Here is a 24980-nt window from a genome sequence, read left to right as displayed (position 1 = left end):
TTACTCAAGCCTAAAGTAGCTGTTAACACTAGAGAATCAGCAGTGTGAAGATGAGCTCATGCTGAACTAGCCATGGGCTAGATGCAAATTTGGGGTGCTTAAGAAGTGAAGTCAAAAGCTCTTTGTGCAGGTGACTCTCTCTGAGTCAGACCTCCTGCTAGACCAAGAGCTAGCACAGGGATGCAAGGGAGCAAGTCAGAAGGCACCACCTGCCTGCTCTGGGCTTACGCTTCCCCTTGTGATGCAGCCTTACCCCTTAACAGTCCCCTTTCAACCCGAGTAGATGACTTCAGAGATCTGAGTGCGACCCAAAAGGACCAGTAACACTTCCTCTGTGGCTTGCTTTTCTGCTTTATGGCGTTTATGGAAATACCACTTTATGGCACATGGCCATTGCCAATAGGATACATGAGAAAATCCTGAATTTCAGTGTTATGGATGCAGAACTCAATGCTGGTTTTCACTAGAACTTCCTATATAGATATACCTGTGTCCATAATAAGCAAGTGGGGACGTTTGCAATGGGTATTTCTGGGAGCATGTCCACAAGATGCAGTGAGTCACAAGCCGTGGTGAGCTAAACTCAGCATTTCCTTTGTTCTGTGTGCTTCTGCACCAACATGGCTTTGAAAGTGTTGTATATGGGCAACACTCATCTTTCCAAGTAGGGAACAGGGAGGGCTGGTGGGTCTGCAGGTCTAACTGGAGCAGGGTGAGACGATGAACCACAACAATGGGCAAATTCTTCCGTGATGAACACAGATCTTCCTCACACAGAAGCAGGCAGGAACCCATCGAGGAAATGCAGAAACCTGCATGCAGCCGGGTCAGACCTCACCTCAGCTGCCTCTTTGATACCTTTCCTATGACAAGGGCATTGCCATAGAACACAGACTTCACAGTAAGGATCCACTGCCAGGACCCATCTCTCAATGGGGGATATTTGCCAGGGCAGAGAAAGTAGCTGATGATGTCAGAGAAGCCTTGTGTCAAGGCAAGCTGCAGCAGCAGTCCACCAGATGGGTCTAACCAGAGGCTGTTTCACTCTTGAAAAGCAAAAGCGGAAGCATCTGCTGAGACCTGCGGGGAACCCAGCCCAGAAGAACAGCTTTATGCGAGACGCATTTGAAATCGAGACTGGCTGATAAGAGCAGACCCAATTAGTCATAAATCTTTGGACGCTGTTTAGGTGTTTCTGCATGTTTAATTTCCCACTTACAGCTCTTTTTTCTTCCTTTAACTCCTTTACCTGCAAAAACTTTAAGTCTCTGTTTAAAGACAGAGCCTTCTCTGGAAAGGGACTTTTTACAAGGGCCTGTAGGGACAGGACAAGCAGTAATGGCTTTAAGCTAAAAAAGGGGAGATGTAGATTGGATATAAGGAAGAAGCTCTGCCCTGTGAGGGTGCTGAGGCGCTGGCACAGGGTGCCCAGAGAAGCTGTGGCTGCCCCATCCCTGGCAGCGTTCAAGGCCAGGTTGGACAGGGCTTGGAGCAACCTGCTCTAGTGGAAGGTGTCCCAGCCCCCAAAGGCGGTGAGGGAGAAGGAGTCAGAGTGGAGTCATGTCCAGCCTCAGATGTCAAAAGGCAAGTCGACGTGAAACCAAGGGCCAGATGTAAAAGACCGGACAGTTACTCAAAATAAGACCAAAATAGAGGTCAACGCAGTTAGGGCTGGATCAATCAGAAGGTAGAAAGCATCAGGCCTACAGCTTGGTTTCTATGTCCTGGTTCTTGTTTCTGAGTCAGCCACAGACCTAAACCACAGAAATCAGCACAAAATCAGCTGATTGTTTTCAGTGGTCGCAGAAGTTTCTGGTAAATGCAGAGCTGCTGCCACCATTTACAGGATCCTGGGAGGTGAGGTACAAGAAACACAGCACTGAACACACCATGCTTACGTCTGGTACCACTCTCACACTCAATTCCTGGGTGTAGATTTATAGAATCACGCAATAGTTTGGATTGGAAGGGCCCTTCAAAGCTCATCTAGTCCAATTCACCTGCAATCAGCAGGGACAACTAGATCAGGTTACCCATGGATATTCCCTGTGGATGCTTCCTTTGGAAAGCATGTTGGGTTGGCACAAACTTGCCATTAAAATCCATGCATTTATCTACTATAAACCTTTCAAAACATAATTCTTCTGCAGTCTTAAATCAAGTAACACCCCTCGTTATTGCAACCTAGGGCAACTGCTCAGCCAGATTATTTATAGAATCATAGAATCAGAGAATAGTTAGGGTTGGAAAGCACCTTAAGATCATCCAGTTCCAACCCCCCTGCCATGGGCAGGGACACCCCACACTAAACCATGTCACCCAAGGCTCTGTCCAACCTGGCCTTGAACACCGCCAAGGATGGAGCATTCACAACCTCCCTGGGCAACCCATTCCAGTGCCTCACCACCCTCTCAGTAAAGAACTTCCTCCTTAGATCCAATCTAAACTTCCCCTGTTTCAGTTTGAACCCGTTACCCCTTGTCCTGTCACTACAGTCCCTGATGAAGAGTCCCTCCCCAGTACCCTTGTAGGCCCCCTTCAGATACTGGAAGGCTGCTCTGAGGTCTCCACGCAGCCTTCTCTTCTCCAGGCTGAACAGCCCCAACTTTCTCAGCCTGTCTCCATACGGGAGGTGCTCCAGTCCCCTGATCATTTTCTGGCAAAGAAGAGCCACACACCCAGATCAGCAAGTGCCTACGTGGAGTTCGACATGCACCAAGGAACAACAAAAGGTGAAGGAGGATGGGAGCGAGACACTGGGAGTGAGAATTCTAGCAAGATAAGAAGGAGCTGGAATTTACTGAGTTGATAACTTGAGGACTGTTGGAAAAGTCTGAAGGTCAGGTTCTCACACCTGTGCTTAACCAATTATATGTTAGTTGTTAAGGGCCTCACAAATATGTATCCAATCACAATGTGCCAAGTTAGTGCAAACGACTTTAAGAAATAGTATATAAAGGGTTAGTTTTCTAAAATAAATGGCTTTATCTGATCACACTGATCTCCGACTGAGTCCCTTCCGTGACAAATGGCGCCCGAACAGGTTTTTCACATTGAAAACGAAGAACGCGGTGCCGCGGGGAAGGCGATTCGGCAGGACTGGGATTAATCCGGCAGGACCTGAAGGCTAAGGAGCCTTTGAGCCCGGGAAGCAGAAGCCTCGGAACGGAACGGGGCCTTTGAGCCTGGGAGGCAGAAGCCTCGGAGCGCTACGGAGCCTTTGAGCCCGGGAGGCAGAAGCCTTGGAACGCTACGGAGCTTTTGAGCCCGGGAGCTTGGGACCTGGGGAAAGATCGGGGCACACTTGTGGGACGAAATTACCCTTGGGTCTAAAGAAGCAAAATCTCTAGCTACCCTGTGGCACTTACTAAAAGAAGCTATATCCACGGTGAAGGTTGAGCAACAAGTAATAAAGTCAGCTTTTGCGGCTTTTTCTGACTCGCCGTCACAAAACCATGGGGAACCGGCTGCTGTGAGTCCGACACCTGACACCGTAGTTAAGGGGGAACTGCCTGCCGCTTGAAGCGCAAAACATCTGGTTCGACAGCTCGTGTTCCCTAGAGTGCGAATGTTTGAGGATCCAGCGCATCCTCCCTATCCTGTGCCGACAACGCCTTCACCGGCGGCAGCAATAACTAGTGATGGGGATTTTGAAAATGATGATGGACCGCCAAAACGCCTTAACTCGAATCCTTTTCGTGCCGCTACCGCCCCTGAGCCCAGCCCCCAAATTCCCCCGCCCGCCCCTCCCGTCGACACTGGCCCACCCGCTCCTCACGCCGTCATCACACCCCCCCCCCGTGCCTGACGGCCGGTTTTACGCCGCCACCACCCCTCCACCGCCTGATGCGGAAAAATGGGAACCTCCAGAGGACACTGAGACTCCGAATTTATACCCACCCGTACCGTGTACACCATCGTTAGTGCTGCCCCAACCGGGGACAAAAACTGACCAGGATTGGGGGCAGTGGACTAAGCCCCATCCCTCATATGCTGTAACAAGACACTACCTCGAACTACCCAACCCCCCTTCTCTTCCCTCTCACAATCCCCTGCAATAACACAACTGACCTCTCCTTCCTAATGCAGAAGTCGTAATGCAGAAGTACAATAGTTCCAAAAAAAAAAGAAAATGTGATTCCACACAAAGTGACAGTTACAGAGAGTTTCTTAAAATGTAGCAACCAATATTTTCCTTTAAACCTTTTGATGACCAAACTCTACACATTACATACACCATCGTTAGCGCTGCCCCAACCGGGGGCAAAAACTGACCAGGACTGGGGGCAGTGGACTAAGCTTTTAGATAAAAAATGACGGGACCTACGAGACCGACTGGAGCGAATTGAAGCAAAGAGAGAGGGGCACGGATCAGAAAAGTTAAACAAGGTTAATCCTTTCGCTACGCCCTTGCCACCGCCCACGAAGCCCTCTCTGCAAGCCAGCCCTAGTGCCTTGAGATGGCGAGGTCTTATTCAAGACGCAGTCATGGATGGCACTGTTCTGCCGACTGACATCCCTGCTGCATTTCCAGTCATTACAAATGCTCAGGGACAAACCCAATGGACTCCTATGGAGTGGAAAATCATAAAGGAACTTAAGGGAGCAATTTCTCAATATGGGTTGTCTTCTCCGTGTACACAACAAATGTTAACTGCCTTGTTTTGTAGTATGGTCTTAAGTCCCAATGATCGTCTTAAGGTAGCTTCAGTCCTGTTAACTCCTTTGCAGCTATTACATTTTAAAAGTGGGTTTGAGGAGCTGGCTGAAAGAGCCGCTGATGATAATCTGGGTCATAACAGTAATGATCCCTTACATGGTGTTACATATGAAATGTTAATAGGGAAGGGACAATTTCACCCTGATGCAGTACAGGCTCGTATGAGAACCGAGGTGTTACAGCAAGCGCAGCAATTGGCCTTAGCTGCTTTAAAAGCTGTGCCACAAGCAGGAAAACCTAATCCCTCCTATACGTCGATAAAACAGGGAATTACTGAGCCATATATGCAATTTATTGATAGATTGACAGCAGCTATTGAAAAGAATACTGATTTGGCACCTAATGCTAAAGAATCTGTGCTCATGTCCTTGGCCATGGAAAATGCTAACCCAGCTTGTAAGCGTATTTTACAGGTTTTACCGGAATCTGCTGGCTTGCAGGAAATGATGGACGCTTGTTCTAAGGTGGGCACGGCCGAGGAAAAGGCAGAATCCATGGCTACTGCCTTTGCTGCTGCTGTCAAACTTCTGTTACAGCAAGGTCGAGGTGATCGAGAGGGTATGAAGGGCGTGAGATGTTTTAATTGTGGGCAAATGGGACATCATAGAAAACAATGTAAAGAAAACTAAGTCAGCAGGTGGTGCTTCAGGTTTTACAGGTGATTGTACTAGATGCGACAAACATGGCCATAGGGCAACTGAAGGTCACTCGAAGTATAAGAAAGATGGAACTCCGTTGGGAAACTTGAATGTGAGCGCGATGCCACCCCACGCGATGACACAAAATCAGGGTGTTTGGACTGCGTCCCCTCTGCTACAGCAGGGAGTGCCAGAGTGGACATGGCAACAGCAATAGATTTTACCATAACTGATACCTCTCCAGACTGGCAAAAGCAGGTTTAGTGATTGCACCTGAAAAGGTACAGCGTAATGCCCCATGGAGATACCTGGGGTGGATTATTTCCAGAACTGAAGTTAGGCCCCAGAAGATGAAGATTACTACGGAGATAAGAACCTTTTCAGACATGCAGAAATTGATACGTGACATTCAGTGGATCTGTTCCTTACGTGGAATTACTAATGATTTGGCAGAACTAATGCCTCTTTTGAAGAGCAGACCACAGACAGAGGAAAAGAAACTCTGCCAAAAATCCAGCATGAGGCCCTAGCCCATATTATGGCTAAAATATCTACTTCATCAGGTTGGCATCAGCCCAACTCACAGGCGTGTCAAGGTCCCTCTGGATGGCATCCATTCCCTCCGGCATATCAACCGAACCACACAGCTTGGTGTCATTGGCAAACTTGCGGAGGGCGCACTCAGTCCCACCGTCCATGTCACCGACAAAGATGTTGAACAAGACCGGTCCCAACACCCATCCCTGAGGGACACCACTCGTTCCTGGTCTCCAGCCGGACATGGAGCCATTGACCACAACTCTTTGCGTGCGGCCATCCAGCCAGTTCTTTATCCACCGAGTGGTCCACCATCAAATTGATGTCTCTCCAATTTAGAGACAAGGATGTCGTGTGGGACAGCGTCACATGCTTTGCACAAGTCCAGGTAGATGACATCAACTGCTCTACCCCTGTCCATCAGTGTTGTAGCCCCATCATAGAAGGCCACCAAATTGGTCAGGCAGGATTCCCCCTTACTGAAGCGATGCTGGCTCTCCCCAAGCACCTCCTTATTTTTCATGTGCCTTAGCATGCCTTCCAGGAGAATCTGCTCCAAGAGTTTGCCAGGCACAGAGGGGAGACTGACTGGTCTGTAGTTCCCTGGGTCATCCAGGACACAGGACACTTTGGGGACACAGGCTCCCAAACAGGGCTTGTGCAGGCCGGAGAGTGCCAGGGGAGTGCTGCAGCTCGGGGGGCCGCAGGCGCTGGGGATGTGAGGTGGCCAGGGGCTGCTCCTCCAGTGACACGTGGCCACAGGCCAGGGATGTTGTGGAGCCCTCCTTCTGCGGGATGGGCAGATCCCAAGCCAGGGTCCCCCACTCAGCCCACAGAGGTGCTTGGATGAGCACAAGGATTTATTGATTGGCTGCTGGGATGCCAGGGCGCCAGGGGTTCAGCCGGGGACCCCCAGTCTTCTGTGGCTGCCGGAGTTTGAGTTCGATGGAACGGGGCAGGAGAGGCTGGAAGAGGCGCGGTACCTGGGGAAGGCTGCCCTGGGTCGGGGCCCTCCTGCCTCTACCCTCCTTGCTCTCGAGCACAGGCTGCTGCCTGTCCTGCCGGTGGCTGGTGTCACCCAGGAGCAATGTCGCATTGCCACCATCCTGCTGGGAAGGAGAGAGGGGGCTGGCTAAAGCACGGGGCAGTATTCAGCATCCCCAAGCAACCCTCCACGCCCAGCTCTCCTGGGGAAACGGAGGCACGAATCCCCCCATCCCAAATACTCAGCATCACGCTCCCAGCCACAGTTGCCCCCCTCTGGATCCCTTCCTTCTTCATGCCTACCTTGCTGGGGAGCACGGTGGATGGCTTGTGCGGCCCTAGGGGGCTGGGTGGGACAGGCTGGAGAACAGTGTTCTGGCCCCTGCACTGCCGCGGCACTCTGGGGTACCGGCAGCCGGCTGCCTGCTCCCTGCAGGATGGGAAATACGGGTACTCAGCACCCAGCGGTCTGCCAGGGTGGGGGACAGGGCGTATCTGGGCAGCCTGCCCAGGCACCCCCAGACCCTTCTACGCCCACCCCGGGAAGAGCTCTCCCGGCCATGGCAGGGCCACCCTGCACCCCCGGCAGGGGATGGGTCCCAAGTCCCCTACCTCTTGCTTTCCCCTGGTTTGAGGGAACGAGACATCTTCTCAGTGCTGCAGGAGGGCAGCGATGGCGCGGGTGGGATGGGCACGATGGGCCTGCGGAAGCCAAGAACCACCGGTGGGTGACAGGGGACAAACGATCCAGCCTGGCTCAGGGCAGTGCCCCAAAATCCATGGGCTTTCACCCCATGGTATCCCCTGCTCACTGCCCTCAGGGAGGGGTCCCCGTCCCCCCACCGGTGGGCAGAGCATTGGAGGGGTCTCAGCAGGGTCAAACCCCTCAGACAGACTCCCTGAACCCTGTGCCTGTCAGGCGGAGCTCTCAGCATCCATCTCCTCCCGTCCCACCCATGTGGCCCCCCGATGCTCCGGTGAGGGGTGCTACTTACGAGCCAGGCACCCTCATGTTGAGCTGCCGGTCACAGGACAGGCACCGGAATTCCACACTGGAAGACTGCCTGGGCAAGGGAGAAAAGGGCTGGGTGAGCTCGGAAACACGGGTTTCAACCTGGTTTATCCCCCAGCACCCAAGCAAGGTCCCAACCCGCTGGCTGGTTACAGAAGAATGGCAGTAGGTTGAAGGAGACCAGTTGGACGTTGGCTCCAGAAACCACCACCATCAGTGGGAGCTACTGCCATGGGCACCCAGAGCACCATAGGAACTGGAGGTGCTGGCAAGGACAAAGTGTCAACGGGACGAGTGCTGTCCCTGAAGCCATCACTGTCCCCGTCACACTCACATCTTAATCCCAGCCGCATTGTCAGCCTGTCTCGGCGGTGCCTTCTCCTTGAGCTGCTCCAGGCTTCTCTGCCACTGCTCCTCCAGCTGCTGCCGGAAAGGCCCCAGCTCCTTGCGGTCCAGCTGCAGGCAGGCACACTCCCTCAGCCAGCTGCCCCGACTTGGGGCACTGCAGTCCCCAGAGAAAAGCCAGCGGCAGGAATCCTCAGAGGGATACAGCCTTGGGCCACCGAGCCCCAGAGGTGCCAGTTTGGCGCAGTGGGGTTGGGCCACCCCTCACCTTGGAGACCATCTCGTCCCGCAGCTGCTGCCGGACTTGTTGCAGCTCCTGTTCCTGGACCGTCAAGCGGCTCAGCACTTCCTGGTCCTGCTGCAGGGAGGAAGACGACATGGTAGTGCCATGCAAAGGGGGGGGTGTCTGTCCCCTGGGGACAGACCCGGCTTAATGGGCAAGTGACCACGGGCTCTCAGTGTCAGCAGGACATCTACAGCATGGCTTCAATTTCCCTCCATGCTGCTGACTCATACAACCCAATCTGGGAGGGGGGGAGCAAGGGGCTCCCCCACATTCCACCGAAGCACAACCAGCCGCGGGGCAGGGCAGGTCCCAGCAGCCTCCTCTCAAGCATCCCCATGCCACCATCTCCTTACGTGACTCCTCTGCCTCTCCACCTTGCCCTCCTCCTGCCTTGACAGGAGGGAGTCCACCTGCTCCTGCAGCTTCTCAAAGCGCTGCAGGAGATTCCCCTCCGGCGCACTGGTGTCTCTGCACATGGGGCACGCTGCCTGCCTCTCTGCCTGCTCCTGCCCTGCGCTACTCGTCACTGCCCTCAGCTCTTCCACCTGCACAAAGGGGAGGAGGAAGCACTTCTGAGATGGGCTGGATGCAGCCAACAACCCTGGCTGCTGTGGAGGCTCCATGGCCACAGCCAGCCAGGGCATGTGGCTGGGAACCCTGTCAGGACCACCCACCCCACCGAGCCGGTGGTTGCTGGCAGCTCCCCCTGCACCTCACCTGCTCCGGCAGCCGCTGGCATGTGGTGACCAACTGCTCCAGTGTGGCCCTGGTCACCTCCTGCTGCTCTGCCTGCTCCTTCTGCTCCTGCTTCAGCTCCTGGAGCATGGATGTGAGCTGGGAACGATGGTGGAGCAGAGTCAGGGCATGGCACCAGTGTCTTCCCAGACCAGGGGCTCTTCATCTGCCCCCTCCCTGCCCAAACCCCCAAGCATCCCCACGTGCCCCCTACAGATTGCCACCGGCTCACCTTCCCCTTCTCCTGCTCTAAGTCACCTGCAAGGGCCTGCAGGGAGGACACCTGGCCACAGAGGTCCTCAAGCACGGCGACGATGCTCTCCTGGCCTACAGGAACATGGGCCAAGGGGACACACTGTCAGTGAGGGGGTCTCACCCTCAGGGCCAGGCTCTGAGGACAACAAGCCCCCGACCAAGGCTCCCAAACATCCCACAAGACCCCAGAGCTCCCACCTTCCTCCTGCTGGAGCAGCAGCTCGGACCGCAGCTTCTCCAGCTCAGTCCGATCTGACTTGGTGGCTTCCAGCTGAGCCTCCTGCTTCCTTAGCAGATCATAGAGGCTGTGAAGAGCCTCGAACTCAGCCTCCTCGGTATCCATCGAGGAGGTGGAGGAACTGCTGGAGCCTGAGGATTCTGACCAGACATGCACCTCTTGCAGCAAGTGCCTGGGATGCATACTGGAGGTCGAGGCTATTGGCTGCATCCCGTCTCCCTGGAGGTCTGCCCATAAAACCTTTCTTCTGGGACGTATCACTGCGCTGCTGGTCTGCCTTGGAACAGGCAAAGACTTTCTCTGTGGAGTCTTGCCCTTGGTGACAGCAGCTCCAACCTTTTCCTCTCTTGTGCTGGCCTGGGTGACAGTGGCACAAGACCTTTGCCTTACAGTCTTGGCCTTGGTGGCAGCAGCTCCAACTTCTTCCTCTGTGTGGTTCCATACAGTCCTGGCCACACGGACAGCAGCTCCGGCGCTTCTCTGTGAGCTGTTGGGCTGAACATTGTGACTTCCAGAGCTGCTTGTTGAGCTGCAGTGCTGAGCGGTAGGGGCTGCATACTGCGTCCCTGGTTCCTTGAGAGCCAGCGCTGAGCTTGCCCCATGCAGGGTGTCCACGTCTGAAGTGGAGGGCTCGGTGGGGGCAAACTGGGCTCTGTTGCCCTCCTGGGAAGAGGCGGCAGAGGGGAGCAGGTTTGTGGACGGAAGTGCAGCAGCAAGGGCAGAGCCAGGGCTCCCCGCACTGTCCCCAGCCGCCCGGGGCTGAACTCACACACTTCCCGCTTGGGACCCCCTTCCCACTCCTCCCTCGCTGGGTGGCACCCAGGACCGCAGGGAGATGGATGCAGGGTTATGCAGGGAGGGGGCGAGGGCCGCAGGGACCCCAGCATCAGCTCAGCAAGCCAAGCCCCTTCCCGACTGCCTCGTTCATGCCGCCCATCCCCTCGAGGAGAGGCTGGGACAAAGCCATGTCCTAGGAGAGGAGGGCGGCGGGGGCTGAGCCCCAGGGGAGGGTCCCTGCAGACCAGGACCTGGGTCCCCAGCCCTGCCCCTTGGGACACCCGGGAAAAGCCTGTGCCTGGGTAGCTCAGTACCATGCAGGGTGAGGCCCCTCTCCAGGTCCCCCCAGTGCCGGGTTTAGCCCTGGGGCGAGCCAAGGAGACTGGAGGTGGAGACGAGGCCCATGAGGTGCTGACGGTGCCTCTCAGGTGCTCAAGGAGCGCACACAGCTCCCACCCACAGGTCAGGAGTGGGGAAGGGAGGGATGGAGAGGATGGTGGGGCCGGAGCGCCAGGGCTGTGGAGCCCAGGGCACTGGAGAGAGCCCCTACCTCAGAGCTGCTGCTCTCCATAGCTTCCAGCTCGTTCAGCTGCTCCACACCGGCCTCCATGGCATCAACTCCGGAACTCCTGGCGGCGCCCTGCAGCGGGGCTGTCCCGGGCTGCCGCTCGCCTGGCTCCGGGGGCTGCTGCCCCACAGGCTGGGCCAGGGCCCTGCCCCCCTGGGCAGGCTGCCCGCAGTCTGGGACAGGCAGGTCCCCAAGGCCCAAGAGCCCCAGCACAGCCCGCAGCAGGCTGTGCAGCTCCCTGAAATTCACATCTGCCCCGTCGGACGTGATGGCAGCGTCCAGCAGCTGAGACAGGCTGAGCGGTGCCATCGCTGCTGCGGCGTTCGACAACGGGAGTGCGACCTGTGGGCAGGAGAGACAGCGGGCAGCGGGCAGCCGGCGGCCTTCCCCCTGCCCCGCCGGGCCTGCGCCGGGCCTGCCGCGCTGCCCTTCCCGCCCTGCCGCACCTGCAGCAGCAACTGAACCCACCCTGCTCCCTGCCCGCTCTTTATTGGCCACAGCCCACCGCTCCTCAACGCCCATTGGCCGAGCCCATTGTCTGTGCTCACAGAGGCCGCGGCCGTTGCCAGGCGACCCCCGTTGCCAGGCGGCTGTTGCCGGCCCGCAGCTCCAGCGCAACGCCTCCTGCCTCGGGCACGTTGGGAGACGCGCGAAGCCTGCGTTCCCTTTCCTTGGAATCGCCGTTCCATTTCCATCCGCAGCCTTTGCCTTTCCTTGCAGCTTTCTGCCTTTGTCCACACAAAGCGCGCGGGCAGTGCCAACAGAAAGCCCACGGTGACAAGCTTTGAGTTACACCTCTAAGGTTACACAAGGTCAGTCCTGCTTTATGCTGCCACCCTTATATGCGTAATGTCTAGTTTATATTACTTAGCCAAATCATAACGTAAAAGTACAAAGCTGTCCTTTCCCAACCCCCTTTCCTTATGGGTAGACCTTGGATTCAGACAGCCCATCTCCATTCAGCCTCATGACCTTGGCATGTCAATCCAGCTGGAATTTCAGGGTTGTTTCATAACCCTCTGGGAAGACCTGCTGCACTTGCAGCACCTTTCCTGCAGAGCAAGATGCTGTCCTGAGAGCACAAAGGAAAACAATCGGTGCAGCAAGGAATAGGAGGGAAGGATGCACTTGATGCAATTCAGTCCTAACGATCTTAGATCGTACTTCTTTGATGTGCTTGGAGGAGCCAACAGTGAGGAGCAGAGGTAATTGTTGTCTTACTTGTTGGCAGGGATGCCTGGGTTAGAGTCATGCTCTGCAGGTTACTCAAGCCTAAAGTAGCTGTTAACACTAGAGAATCAGCAGTGTGAAGATGAGCTCATGCTGAACTAGCCATGGGCTAGATGCAAATTTGGGGTGCTTAAGAAGTGAAGTCAAAAGCTCTTTGTGCAGGTGACTCTCTCTGAGTCAGACCTCCTGCTAGACCAAGAGCTAGCACAGGGATGCAAGGGAGCAAGTCAGAAGGCACCACCTGCCTGCTCTGGGTTTACTCTTCCCCTTGTGATGCAGCCTTACCCCTTAACAGTCCCCTTTCAACCCGAGTAGATGACTTCAGAGAGCTGAGTGCGACCCAAAAGGACCAGTGACACTTCCTCTGTGGCTTGCTTTTCTGCTTTATGGCGTTTATGGAAATACCACTTTATGGCACATGGCCATTGCCAATAGGATACATGAGAAAATCCTGAATTTCAATGTTATGGATGCAGAACTCAGTGCTGGTTTTCACTAGAACTTCCTATATAGATATACCTGTGTCCATAATAAGCAAGTGGGGACGTTTGCAATGGGTATTTCTGGGAGCATGTCCACAAGATGCAGTGAGTCACAAGCCGTGGTGAGCTAAACTGTTGCCTTCGCGTAGGCTTAGCGACCTGGTTCAGGAACGTCACGGCGACCAGCCCTGGGCCGCTCGGGCCATAAGCTCACTAACACCAATGTGGTGGACGGCAAATGGCGTTTATTGCTTGATGGCATGTTGTTATATAGCTTTGGTTTACAACGTCACACCCCTCTGCTTACATCATAAATCAAGTGCTATTGGCTACTAGGAGAGGGGCCCTATCTTTCCGTACAGCGCGATAACTTCTGACCGTCAGACCCTGGCTACCCACACTAAACTCAGCATTTCCTTTGTTCTGTGTGCTTCTGCACCAACATGGCTTTGAAAGTGTTGTATATGGGCAACACTCATCTTTCCAAGTAGGGAACAGGGAGGGCTGGTGGGTCTGCAGGTCTAACTGGAGCAGGGTGAGACGATGAACCACAACAATGGGCAAATTCTTCCGTGATGAACACAGATCTTCCTCATACAGAAGCAGGCAGGAACCCATCGAGGAAATGCAGAAACCTGCATGCAGCTGGGTCAGACCTCACCTCAGCTGCCTCTTTGATACCTTTCCTATGACAAGGGCATTGCCATAGAACACAGACTTCACAGTAAGGATCCACTGCCAGGACCCATCTCTCAATGGGGGATATTTGCCAGGGCAGAGAAAGTAGCTGATGATGTCAGAGAAGCCTTGTGTCAAGGCAAGCTGCAGCAGCAGTCCACCAGATGGGTCTAACCAGAGGCTGTTTCACTCTTGAAAAGCAAAAGCAGAAGCATCTGCTGAGACCTGCGGGGAACCCAGCCCAGAAGAACAGCTTTATGCGAGACGCATTTGAAATCGAGACTGGCTGATAAGAGCAGACCCAATTAGTCATAAATCTTTGGACGCTGTTTAGGTGTTTCTGCATGTTTAATTTCCCACTTACAGCTCTTTTTTCTTCCTTTAACTCCTTTACCTGCAAAAACTTTAAGTCTCTGTTTAAAGACAGAGCCTTCTCTGGAAAGGGACTTTTTACAAGGGCCTGTAGGGACAGGACAAGCAGTAATGGCTTTAAGCTAAAAAAGGGGAGATGTAGACTGGATATAAGGAAAAAGCTCTTCCCTGTGAGGGTGCTGAGGCGCTGGCACAGGGTGCCCAGAGAAGCTGTGGCTGCCCCATCCCTGGCAGCGTTCAAGGCCAGGTTGGACAGGGCTTGGAGCAACCTGCTCTAGTGGAAGGTGTCCCAGCACCCAAAGGCGGTGAGGGAGAAGGAGTCAGAGTGGAGTCATGTCCAGCCTCAGATGTCAAAAGGCAAGTCGACGTGAAACCAAGGGCCAGATGTAAAAGACCGGACAGTTACTCAAAATAAGACCAAAATAGAGGTCAACGCAGTTAGGGCTGGATCAATCAGAAGGTAGAAAGCATCAGGCCTACAGCTTGGTTTCTATGTCCTGGTTCTTGTTTCTGAGTCAGCCACAGACCTAAACCACAGAAATCAGCACAAAATCAGCTGATTGTTTTCAGTGGTCGCAGAAGTTTCTGGTAAATGCAGAGCTGCTGCCACCATTTACAGGATCCTGGGAGGTGAGGTACAAGAAACACAGCACTGAACACACCATGCTTACGTCTGGTACCACTCTCACACTTAATTCCTGGGTGTAGATTTATAGAATCACGCAATAGTTTGGATTGGAAGGGCCCTTCAAAGCTCATCTAGTCCAATTCACCTGCAATAAGCAGGGACAACTAGATCAGGTTACCCATGGATATTCCCTGTGGATGCTTCCTTTGGAAAGCATGTTGGGTTGGCACAAACTTGCCATTAAAATCCATGCATTTATTTACTATAAACCTTTCAAAACATAATTCTTCTGCAGTCTTAAATCAAGTAACACCCCTCGTTATTGCAACCTAAGGCAACTGCTCAGCCAGATTATTTATAGAATCATAGAATAGTTAGGGTTGGAAAGCACCTTAAGATCATCCAGTTCCAACCCCCCTGCCATGGGCAGGGACACCCCACACTAAACCATGTCACCCAAGGCTCTGTCCAACCTGGCCTTGAACACCGCCAGGGATGGGGCAGCCACGGCTTCTCTGGACAATCTGTGCCATGGCCTAACCACCCTCACAGAAAAGAACTTCCTCCTTAGATCCAATCTAAACTTCCCCTGTTTAAGTTTTAACCCGTTACCCCTTGTCCTGTCACTACAGTCCCTAATGAATAATCCATCCCCAGCATCCCTATAGTCCCCCTTCAGATACTGGAAGGCTGCTCTGAGGTCTCCACGCAGCCTTCTCTTCTCCAGGCTGAACAGCCCCAAATTTCTCAGCCTGTCTTCATACGGGAGGTGCTCCAGTCTCCAGATCATCCTCGTGGCCCTCCTCTGGACTTGTTCCAACAGTTCCATATCCTTTTTATGTTGAGGACACCAGAACTGCACACAATACTCCAAGTAAGGTCTCACGAGAGCAGAGTAGAGGGGCAGGATCACCTCCTTCGACCTGCTGGTCACGCTCCTTTTGATGCAGCCAAGGATAAAGTTGGCTTTCTGGGCTGCGAGCGCACACTGAAGCTGCCTCACGTTCATTTTCTCATCGACCAACACCCCCAAGTCCTTCTCCACAGGGCTGCTCTGAATCTCTTCTCTGCCCAACCTGTAGCTGTGCCTGGGATTGCTCCCACCCAGGTGTAGGACCTTGAACTTGGCATGGTTAAACTTCATCAGGTTGGCATCAGCCCACCTCACAGGCGTGTCAATGTCCCTCTCGATGGCATCCCTTCCCTCCAGGGTATCAACCGAACCACACAGCTTGGTGTCATCGGCAAACTTGCGGAGGGCGCACTCAGTCCCACCGTCCATGTCACCGACAAAGATGTTGAACAAGACCGGTCCCAACACCCATCCCTGAGGGACACCACTCGTTCCTGGTCTCCAGCCGGACATCGAGCCATTGACCACAACTCTTTGCGTGCGGCCATCCAGCCAGTTCTTTATCCACCGAGTGGTCCACCATCAAATTGATGTCTCTCCAATTTAGAGACAAGGATGTCGTGTGGGACAGCGTCACATGCTTTGCACAAGTCCAGGTAGATGACATCAACTGCTCTACCTCTGTCCATCAGTGTTGTAGCCCCATCATAGAAGGCCACCAAATTGGTCAGGCAGGATTCCCCCTTACTGAAGCGATGCTGGCTCTCCCCAAGCACCTCCTTATTTTTCATGTGCCTTAGCATGCCTTCCAGGAGAATCTGCTCCAAGAGTTTGCCAGGCACAGAGGTGAGACTGACTGGCCTGTAGTTCCCTGGGTCATCCAGGACACAGGACACTTTGGGGACACAGGCTCCCAAACAGGGCTTGTGCAGGCCGGAGAGTGCCAGGGGAGTGCTGCAGCTTGGGGGGCCGCAGGCGCTGGGGATGTGAGGTGGCCGGGGCTGCTCCTCCAGTGACACGTGGCCACAGGCCAGGGATGTTGTGGAGCCCTCCTTCTGGGGGATGGGCAGATCCCAAGCCAGGGTCCCCCACTCAGCCCACAGAGGCGCTTGGATGAGCACAAGGATTTATTGATTGGCTGCTGGGATTGCAGGGCGCCAGGGGTTCAGCCGGGGACCCCCAGTCTTCTGTGGCTGCCGGAGTTTGAGCTCGATGGAACGGGGCAGGAGAGGCTGGAAGAGGCACGGTACCTGGGGAAGGCTGCCCTGGGTCGGGGCCCTCCTGCCTCTACCCTCCTTGCTCTCGAGCACAGGCTGCTGCCTGTCCTGCCGGTGGCTGGCGTCACCCAGGAGCAATGTCGCATTGCCACCATCCTGCTGGGAAGGACAGAGGGGGCTGGCTAAAGCACGGGGCAGTATTCAGCATCCCCAAGCAACCCTCCACGCCCAGCTCTCCTGGGGAAACGGAGGCACGAATCCCCCCATCCCAAATACTCAGCATCACGCTCCCAGCCACAGTTGCCCCCCTCTGGATCCCTTCCTTCTTCATGCCTACCTTGCTGGGGAGCACGGTGGATGGCTTGTGCGGCCCTAGGGGGCTGGGTGGGACAGGCTGGAGAACAGTGTTCTGGCCCCTGCACTGCCGCGGCACTCTGGGGTACCGGCAGCCGGCTGCCTGCTCCCTGCAGGATGGGAAATAGGGGTACTCAGCACCCAGTGGTCTGCCGGGGTGGGGGACAGGGCGTATCTGGGCAGCCTGCCCAGGCACCCCCAGACCCTTCTACGCCCACCCCGGGAAGAGCTCTCCCGGCCACGGCAGGGCCACCCTGCACCCCCGGCAGGGGATGGGTCCCAAGTCCCCTACCTCTTGCTTTCCCCTCGTTTCAGGGAACGAGGCATCTTCTCAGTGCTGCGGGAGGGCAGCGATGGCGCGGGTGGGATGGGCACGATGGGCCTGCGGAAGCCAAGAACCACCGGTGGGTGACAGGGGACAAACGATCCAGCCTGGCTCAGGGCAGTGCCCCAAAATCCATGGGCTTTCACCCCATGGTATCCCCTGCTCACTGCCCTCAGGGAGGAGTCCCCATCCCCCCACCCGTGGGCAGAGCATTGGAGGGGTCTCAGCAGGGTCAAACCCCTCAGACAGACTCCCTGAACCCTGTGCCTGTCAGGCGGAGCTCTCAGCATCCATCTCCTCCCGTCCCACCCATGCGGCCTCCCGATGCTCCGGTGACGGGTGCTACTTACGAGCCAGGCACCCTCATGTTGAGCTGCCGGTCACAGGACAGGCACCGGAATTCCACACTGGAAGACTGCCTGGGCAAGGGAGAAAAGGGCTGGGTGAGCTGGGAAACATGGGTTTCAACCCAGTTTATCCCCCAGCACCCAAGCAAGGTCCCAACCCGCTGGCTGGTTACAGAAGAATGGCAGTAGGTTGAAGGAGACCAGTTGGACGTTGGCTCCAGAAACCACCACCATCAGTGGGAGCTACTGCCATGGGCACCCAGAGCACCATAGGAACTGAGGGTGCTGGCAAGGACAAAGTGGCAACGGGACGAGTGCTGTCCCTGAAGCCATCACGGTCCCCGTCACACTCACATCTTAATCCCAGCCGCATTGTCAGCCTGTCTCGGCGGTGCCTTCTCCTTGAGCTGCTCCAGGCTTCTCTGCCACTGCTCCTCCAGCTGCTGCCGGAAAGGCCCCAGCTCCTTGCGGTCCAGCTGCAGGCAGACACACTCCCTCAGCCAGCTGCCCCGACTTGGGGCACTGCAGTCCCCAGAGAGAAGCCAGCGGCAGGAATCCTCAGAGGGATACAGCCTTGGGCCACCGAGCCCCAGAGGTGCCAGTTTGGCGCAGTGGGGTTGGGCCACCCCTCACCTTGGAGACCATCTCGTCCCGCAGCTGCTGCCGGACTTGTTGCAGCTCCTGTTCCTGGACCATCAAGCGGCTCAGCACTTCCTGGTCCTGCTGCAGGGAGGAAGACGACATGGTAGTGCCATGCAAAGGGGGGGGTGTCTGTCCCCTGGGGACAGACCCAGCTTAATGGGCAAGTGACCATGGGCTCTCAGTGTCAGCAGGACATCTACAGCATGGCTTCAATTTCCTTCCATGCTGCTGACTCATACAACCCAATCTGGGAGGGGGGGAGCAAGGGGCTCCCCCACATTCCAACGAAGCACAACCAGCCGCGAGGCAGGGCAGGGCAGGTCCCAGCAGCCTCCTCTCAAGCCCCCCCATGCCACCATCTCCTTACGTGACTCCTCTGCCTCTCCACCTTGCCCTCCTCCTGCCTTGACAGGAGGGAGTCCACCTGCTCCTGCAGCTTCTCAAAGCACTGCAGGAGATTCCCCTCCGGCGCACTGGTGTCTCTGCACATGGGACACGCTGCCTGCCTCTCTGCCTGCTCCTGCCCTGCGCTACTCGTCACTGCCCTCAGCTCTTCCACCTGCACAAAGGGGAGGAGGAAGCACTTCTGAGATGGGCTGGATGCAGCCAACAACCCTGGCTGCTGTGGAGGCTCCATGGCCACAGCCAGCCAGGGCATGTGGCTGGGAACCCTGCCAGGACCACCCACCCCACCGAGCCGGTGGTTGCTGGCAGCTCCCCCTGCACCTCACCTGCTCCTGCAGCCGCTGGCATGTGGTGACCAACTGCTCCAGTGTGGCCCTGGTCACCTCCTGCTGCTCTGCCTGCTCCTTCTGCTCCTGCTTCAGCTCCTGGAGCATGGATGTGAGCTGGGAACGATGGTGGAGCAGAGTCAGGGCATGGCACCAGTGTCCTCCCAGACCAGGGGCTCTTCATCTGCCCCCTCCCTGCCCAAACCCCCAAGCATCCCCACGTGCCCCCTACGGACCGCCACCGGCTCACCTTCCCCTTCTCCTGCTCTAGGTCACCTGCAAGGGCCTGCAGGGAGGACACCTGGCCACGGAGGTCCTCAAGCATGGCGACGATGCTCTCCTGGCCTACAGGAACACGGGCCAAGGGGACACACTGTCAGTGAGGGCGTCTCACCCTCAGGGCCAGGCTCTGAGGACAACAAGCCCCCGACCAAGGCTCCCAAACATCCCACAAGACCCCAGAGCTCCCACCTTCCTCCTGCTGGAGCAGCAGCTCGGACCGCAGCTTCTCCAGCTCAGTCCGATCTGACTTGGTGGCTTCCAGCTGAGCCTCCTGCTTCCTTAGCAGATCATAGAGGCTGTGAAGAGCCTCGAACTCAGCCTCCTCCGTATCCATCGAGGAGGTGGAGGAACTGCTGGAGCCTGAGGATTCTGACCAGACGTGCACCTCTTGCAGCAAGTGCCTGGGATGCATACTGGAGCTCGAGGCTATTGGCTGCATCCCGCCTCCCTGGAGATCTGCCCAGGAAACCTTTCTTCTGGGACATATCACTGCGCTGCTGGTCTGCCTTGGAACAGGCCAAGACTTTCTCCGTGGAGTCTTGCCCTTGGTGACAGCAGCTCCAACCTTTTCCTCTCTTGTGCTGGCCTGGGTGACAGTGGGACAAGACCTTTGCCGTACAGTCCTGGCCACACGGACAGCAGCTCCGGCGCTTCTCTGTGAGCTGTTGGGCTGAACATTGTGACTTCCAGAGCTGCTTGTTGAGCTGCAGTGCTGAGCGGTAGGGGCTGCATACTGCGTCCCTGGTTCCTTGAGAGCCAGCACTGAGCTTGCCCCATGCAGGGTGTCCTCGTCTGAAGCAGAGGGCTCGGTGGGGGTGTACTGGTCTCTGTTGCCCTCCTGGGAAGAGGCGGCAGAGGGGAGCAGGTTTGTGGACGGAAGTGCAGCAGCAAGGGCAGAGCCAGGGCTCCCCGCACTGTCCCAAGCCGCCCGGGGCTGAACTCACACACTTCCCGCTTGGGACCCCCTTCCCACTCCTCCCTCGCAGGGTGGCACCCAGGGCCACAGGGAGATGGATGCAGGGTTATGCAGGGAGGGGGCGAGGGCCGCAGGGACCCCAGCATCAGCTCAGCAAGCCAAGCCCCTTCCCGACTGCCTCGTTCATGCCGCCCATCCCCTCGAGGAGAGGCTGGGACAAAGCCATGTCCTAGGAGAGGAGGGCGGCGGGGGCTGAGCCCCAGGGGAGGGTCCCTGCAGACCAGGACCTGGGTCCCCAGCCCTGCCCCTTGGGACACCCGGGAAAAGCCTGTGCCTGGGTAGCTCAGTACCATGCAGGGTGAGGCCCCTCTCCAGGTCCCCCCAGTGCCAGGTTTAGCCCTGGGGCGAGCCAAGGAGACTGGAGGTGGAGACTGGAGGTGGAGACGAGGCCCATGAGGTGCTGACGGTGCCTCTCAGGTGCCCAAGGAGCGCACACAGCTCCCACCCACAGGTCAGGAGTGGGGAAGGGAGGGATGGAGAGGATGGTGGGGCCGGAGCGCCAGGGCTGTGGAGCCCAGGGCACTGGAGAGAGCCCCTACCTCAGAGCTGCTGCTCTCCATGGCTTCCAGCTCGTTCAGCTGCTCCACATCAGCCTCCACGGCATCAACTCCGGAACTGCTGGCGGCGCCCTGCAGCGGGGCTGTCCCGGGCTGCCGCTCGCCTGGCTCCGGGGGCTGCTGCCCCACAGGCTGGGCCAGGGCCCTGCCCCCCTGGGCAGGCTGCCCGCAGTCTGGGACAGGCAGGTCCCCAAGGCCCAAGAGGCCCAGCACAGCCCGCAGCAGGCTGTGCAGCTCCCTGAAATTCACATCTGCCCCGTCGGACGTGATGGCAGCGTCCAGCAGCTGAGACAGGCTGAGCGGTGCCATCGCTGCTGCGGCGTTCGACAACGGGAGTGCGACCTGTGGGCAGGAGAGACAGCGGGCAGCGGGCAGCCGGCGGCCTTCCCCCTGCCCCGCCGGGCCTGTGCCGGGCCTGCGCCGGGCCTGCGCCAGGCCTGCCGCGCTGCCCTTCCCGCCCTGCCGCACCTGCAGCAGCAACTGAACCCACCCTGCTCCCTGCCCGCTCTTTATTGGCCACAGCCCACCGCTCCTCAACGCCCATTGGCCGAGCCCATTGTCCGTGCTCACAGAGGCCGCGGCCGTTGCCAGGCGACGCCCCGTTGCCAGGCGACCCCCGTTGCCAGGCGGCTGTTGCCGGCCCGCAGCTCCAGCGCAACGCCTCCTGCCTCGGGCACGTTGGGAGACGCGCGAAACCTGCGTTCCCTTTCCTTGGAATCGCCGTTCCATTTCCATCCGCAGCCTTTGCCTTTCCTTGCAGCTTTCTGCCTTTGTCCACACAAAACGCGCGGGCAGTGCTAACAGAAAGCCCACGGTGACAAGCTTTGAGTTACACCTCTAAGGTTACACAAGGTCAGTCCTGCTTTATGCTGCCACCCCTATATGCGTAATGTCTAGTTTATATTACTTAGCCAAATCATAACGTAAAAGTACAAAAGCTGTCCTTTCCCAACCCCCTTTCCTTATGGGTAGACCTTGGATTCAGACAGCCCATCTCCATTCAGCCTCATGACCTTGGCATGTCAATCCAGCTGGAATTTCAGGGTTGTTTCATAACCCTCTGGGAAGACCTGCTGCACTTGCAGCACCTTTCCTGCAGAGCAAGATGCTGTCCTGAGAGCACAAAGGAAAACAATCGGTGCAGCAAGGAATAGGAGGGAAGGATGCACTTGATGCAATTCAGTCCTAACGATCTTAGATCGTACTTCTTTGATGTGCTTGGAGGAGCCAACAGTGAGGAGCAGAGGTAATTGTTGTCTTACTTGTTGGCAGGGATGCCTGGGTTAGAGTCATGCTCTGCAGGTTACTCAAGCCTAAAGTAGCTGTTAACACTAGAGAATCAGCAGTGTGAAGATGAGCTCATGCTGAACTAGCCATGGGCTAGATGCAAATTTGGGGTGCTTAAGAAGTGAAGTCAAAAGCTCTTTGTGCAGGTGACTCTCTCTGAGTCAGACCTCCTGCTAGACCAAGAGCTAGCACAGGGATGCAAGGGAGCAAGTCAGAAGGCACCACCTGCCTGCTCTGGGTTTACTCTTCCCCTTGTGATGCAGCCTTACCCCTTAACACTTCCCTTTCAACCCGAGTAGATGACTTCAGAGAGCTGAGTGCGTCCCAAAAGGACCAGTGACACTTCCTCTGTGGCTTGCTTTTCTTCTTTATGGCATTTATGGAAATACCACTTTATGGCACATGGCCATTGCCAATAGGATACATGAGAAAATCCTAAATTTCAATGTTATGGATGCAGAACTCAATGCTGGTTTTCACTAGAACTTCCTATACAGATATACCTGTGTCCATAATAAGCAAGTGGGGACGTTTGCAATGGGTATTTCTGGGAGCATGTCCACAAGATGCAGTGAGTCACAAGCCGTGGTGAGCTAAACTCAGCATTTCCTTTGTTCTGTGTGCTTCTGCACCAACATGGCTTTGAAAGTGTTGTATATGGGCAACACTCATCTTTCCAAGTAGGGAACAGGGAGGGCTGGTGGGTCTGCAGGTCTAACTGGAGCAGGGTGAGACGATGAACCACAACAATGAGCAAATTCTTCCGTGATGAACACAGATCTTCCTCACACAGAAGCAGGCAGGAACCCATCAAGGAAATGCAGAAACCTGCATGCAGCCGGGTCAGACCTCACCTCAGCTGCCTCTTTGATACCTTTCCTATGACAAGGGCATTGCCATAGAACACAGACTTCACAGTAAGGATCCACTGCCAGGACCCATCTCTCAATGGGGGATATTTGCCAGGGCAGAGAAAGTAGCTGATGATGTCAGAGAAGCCTTGTGTCAAGGCAAGCTGCAGCAGCAGTCCACCAGATGGGTCTAACCAGAGGCTGTTTCACTCTTGAAAAGCAAAAGCGGAAGCATCTGCTGAGACCTGCGGGGAACCCAGCCCAGAAGAACAGCTTTATGCGAGACGCATTTGAAATCGAGACTGGCTGATAAGAGCAGACCCAATTAGTCATAAATCTTTGGACGCTGTTTAGGTGTTTCTGCATGTTTAATTTCCCACTTACAGCTCTTTTTTCTTCCTTTAACTCCTTTACCTGCAAAAACTTTAAGTCTCTGTTTAAAGACAGAGCCTTCTCTGGAAAGGGACTTTTTACAAGGGCCTGTAGGGACAGGACAAGCAGTAATGGCTTTAAGCTAAAAAAGGGGAGATGTAGACTGGATATAAGGAAGAAGCTCTGCCCTGTGAGGGTGCTGAGGCGCTGGCACAGGGTGCCCAGAGAAGCTGTGGCTGCCCCATCCCTGGCAGCGTTCAAGGCCAGGTTGGACACAGGGGCTTGGAGCAACCTGCTCTAGTGGAAGGTGTCCCAGCACCCAAAGGCGGTGAGGGAGAAGGAGTCAGAGTGGAGTCATGTCCAGCCTCAGATGTCAAAAGGCAAGTCGACGTGAAACCAAGGGCCAGATGTAAAAGACCGGACAGTTACTCAAAATAAGACCAAAATAGAGGTCAACGCAGTTAGGGCTGGATCAATCAGAAGGTAGAAAGCATCAGGCCTACAGCTTGGCTTCTATGTCCTGGTTCTTGTTTCTGAGTCAGCCACAGACCTAAACCACAGAAATCAGCACAAAATCAGCTGATTGTTTTCAGTGGTCACAGAAATTTCTGGTAAATGCAGAGCTGCTGCCACCATTTACAGGATCCTGGGAGGTGAGGTACAAGAAACACAGCACTGAACACACCATGCTTACGTCTGGTACCACTCTCACACTTAATTCCTGGGTGTAGATTTATAGAATCACGCAATAGTTTGGATTGGAAGGGCCCTTCAAAGCTCATCTAGTCCAATTCACCTGCAATAAGCAGGGACAACTAGATCAGGTTACCCATGGATATTCCCTGTGGATGCTTCCTTTGGAAAGCATGTTGGGTTGGCACAAACTTGCCATTAAAATCCATGCATTTATTTACTATAAACCTTTCAAAACATAATTCTTCTGCAGTCTTAAATCAAGTAACACCCCTCGTTATTGCAACCTAGGGCAACTGCTCAGCCAGATTATTTATAGAATCATAGAATCAGAGAATAGTTAGGGTTGGAAAGCACCTTAAGATCATCCAGTTCCAACCCCCCTGCCATGGGCAGGGACACCCCACACTAAACCATGTCACCCAAGGCTCTGTCCAACCTGGCCTTGAACACCGCCAAGGATGGAGCATTCACAACCTCCCTGGGCAACCCATTCCAGTGCCTCACCACCCTCTCAGTAAAGAACTTCCTCCTTAGATCCAATCTAAACTTCCCCTGTTTAAGTTTTAACCCGTTACCCCTTGTCCTGTCACTACAGTCCCTGATGAAGAGTCCCTCCCCAGTACCCTTGTAGGCCCCCTTCAGATACTGGAAGGCTGCTCTGAGGTCTCCACGCAGCCTTCTCTTCTCCAGGCTGAACAGCCCCAACTTTCTCAGCCTGTCTCCATACGGGAGGTGCTCCAGTCCCCTGATCATTTTCTGGCAAAGAAGAACCACACACCCAGATCAGCAAGTGCCTACGTGGAGTTCGACATGCACCAAGGAACAACAAAAGGTGAAGGAGGATGGGAGCGAGACACTGGGAGTGAGAATTCCAGCAAGATAAGAAGGAGCTGGAATTTACTGAGTTGATAACTTGAGGACTGTTGGAAAAGTCTGAAGGTCAGGTTCTCACACCTGTGCTTAACCAATTATTTGTTAGTTGTTAAGGGCCTCACAAATATGTAT

The sequence above is a fragment of the Psittacula echo genome, assembly GCF_963264785.1.
Source record: "Psittacula echo genome assembly, chromosome: 1".
In the NCBI taxonomy this organism is placed as follows: domain Eukaryota; kingdom Metazoa; phylum Chordata; class Aves; order Psittaciformes; family Psittacidae; genus Psittacula; species Psittacula echo.
The sequence above is the reverse complement of the archived record's forward strand: the minus strand, read 5'-3'. Positions refer to the sequence as shown.